The sequence below is a fragment of the Geospiza fortis genome, unplaced genomic scaffold (assembly GCF_000277835.1).
Source record: "Geospiza fortis unplaced genomic scaffold, GeoFor_1.0 scaffold27, whole genome shotgun sequence".
In the NCBI taxonomy this organism is placed as follows: Eukaryota; Metazoa; Chordata; class Aves; order Passeriformes; family Thraupidae; genus Geospiza; species Geospiza fortis.
In genome coordinates this window covers 5,842,369-5,844,723 of record NW_005054329.1, presented here as the reverse complement: position 1 = coordinate 5,844,723, position 2,355 = coordinate 5,842,369, and positions in this window count along the sequence as shown.

The window sequence follows — 2,355 nt, the reverse complement described above, 5'->3', positions numbered from 1 at the left end:
CCACCCTCCTCCTCCATCCCCGCGGGTCTCAGCCCCTAAACCGTGGCATAACCGCCCCAGAAAAAAACAACAAAAACAAAAACAAAACTGGAAACTGTTTAAGTAGGAGACTTACGGTGTCTTCTGCTGCCGAGCTGAGACCAAGTGTCCACCGTGTCCCAGTGACGACGGGATCGGAGCCTGCACGGAGAGGGGAGGTTTTTTACAGGAGAAACGTTTTTCTCCCTGTGCTGGACGGCTGATCCGAAGGAAAAGCTGGAAACAAGTTCATTGGTTTTGCTCTCGCTCCCTGTCCTTGCCCTAATTTTTTTTCCTGGCAGCTGGTGGGAGGAAGGGAGCTGGCAAGGTGATGCTTTTTGGGGAAGTGGGGAACTGCTGGTGAAAGAGGCATTGACCGCACCGGGAGCCTGGGAAAGCCGGGAGGGCGGGAGCGATGCCCGAGCGGCTCCGGGCTGTGCCCGGGCTGGGACCATCGCGCCGAGGCTCCGGTCCTGCTGAGGCTCACGGCCAGGCAGCGCCCGGCAGGTGGAGGGGCGCCGGCGGGCTACACCAGAAAGCCAATGACATCAATGACATCATGTTGTGGGTTTGTGGTTTTTTTTTTTTTTCCAGGATGAAATTTGCAGACAACTTCCCCGACCGCCCGCGAGCGCTGGGGCTCCGCGGTGAGGAGCAGGACAGGTCTGCTCAGGACACACTGGCGCCCATCGAGGGAGAGCAGGGCTTGGCCAGGGCTTTATTTTTTTCCTCCTTTTGGGTTAGAAGAGCTGCATTTTTATTTGTTAACTCGCTGGTGCCGTGCAAGGGGCTCTCGCCGGCACACGGAGAGCGGGAGCGGCGGAGCTGAGCAGCCCCGGCACAGCCGGCGCCAGCGCCCCGCCGGGGACCCCCCATCCCCACGGCGGGGCAGGATCCATCCCCGGCCGCACAACCTGGGATGGCTCCTTTCGCCTCTTCCCTCTTAATTTTGTTTAGAAACTTGTCAGGTTGGTAGATAAAGGAGGTGGAAAGATCAATCCCGGCTTTTCATCAGTGTGGGAAAAAGTATTTCACTAATCCATATTTATTGGTGTAAGGAACCGGGGGGGGGAAGGAGGGCAAGAGACCCTAATGGTCAGAGCAAAGGACAGAAGGGACAGTTTAAGGCTGCCCTTTTCCGAGAGGTCACATGTCACCAAAATCTTTCGGTTGTCTCGGGATTGGTTACATTCTGTTCTCTTTTTTTCTATTGAGGTTGCCAAGCAACTGGCTAAGACCAGCCAAGATATTTTCTTTATTACAAGTGGAGCAGAAAGCAGCAAGGAGGAGAGAGATAAAAAAAAATTAAAAAAAAAAAACTAAAAAAAAGGGGAAGAGAAGTTTAGACAATTAACATTTATAGGATCACATAACTTCATTAACTCGGCTGAGATTTGGGAAAGAGACTTAAAAAGAAAAAAAAAAAAAAGGGTGGTGGGAAGCGTTAGGAATTAAAACAAGTTAAAAGGTCCGGGGCTAAAACAATGCCAGAACACCCGGAGCAGCAGCGGCAGGGGCTTCCCTCGGATGGTTCCTGCTTCCCAAAGAGTGGCCAGTCCCAGGCAATGGCTGCAACCCAGCTCAGGGGCCGTCAGCTGCTGCTGCTCTTTTTTCTTTTTATTACTTGCTGTGTTTCTTTTGGTTTTCACACTCGTAGGAAGTGGGTTTATTGCTACTAGCGCTGGCAGGGATGTGCTGGGATGCAGAGGAGCCTTTCCGAGGGAGGCGCATGGCTGTGGCAGGAGCTGGGCATCCCCCTGGCCCTGGCCCACGGGGAAGGGGCTGTGAGGGTGTGGCTGTCCCCAAGCCCTGGGACACCTTCATGCCTCTTCAGGGTGGGCAAAACCTCCCAGGGAGGGAGTGAGACCCTGTGGGAAGCAATGTCCAGCTGTAGATCCCTGCCCTGTTGGTCCCTGCTCAGGGTTTGGGCCTGACAGTCTCTGTCACTGTCCCTGGGCTCCAGGGGTGAGGCCTAAGGCAGAGGACAATGCTGAGGGTTGGGGACAGAGACTGGGGTCACCCTGCAGCTCCGTGGGGCTGGGCTGCCCCCTGCATCCCTGGGGCTGCGGGAGTTTCTGTCCCAGCACTCACCAATCCCTCTCCCCGCGTGCCCAGTCCCGGTGTGAGGACACGAGGGAAGGCGAGGACAAGCGGGATCTCCACGGCAAACACTTCCAGGCTCCCATCCAGCCCTGCCCAGGGACCCCTGGGACACCCAGGGTGGTGGCAGGCAGCAGTGGAGAAGGCGCCGGCCACCTCCAGGCTCTTCCCTTTGGCTGCGGGGACCTTGGGCAGGTTGGGGCTGGGGGTCCCCGGGCGGAGAGAGGCGGGAGATGT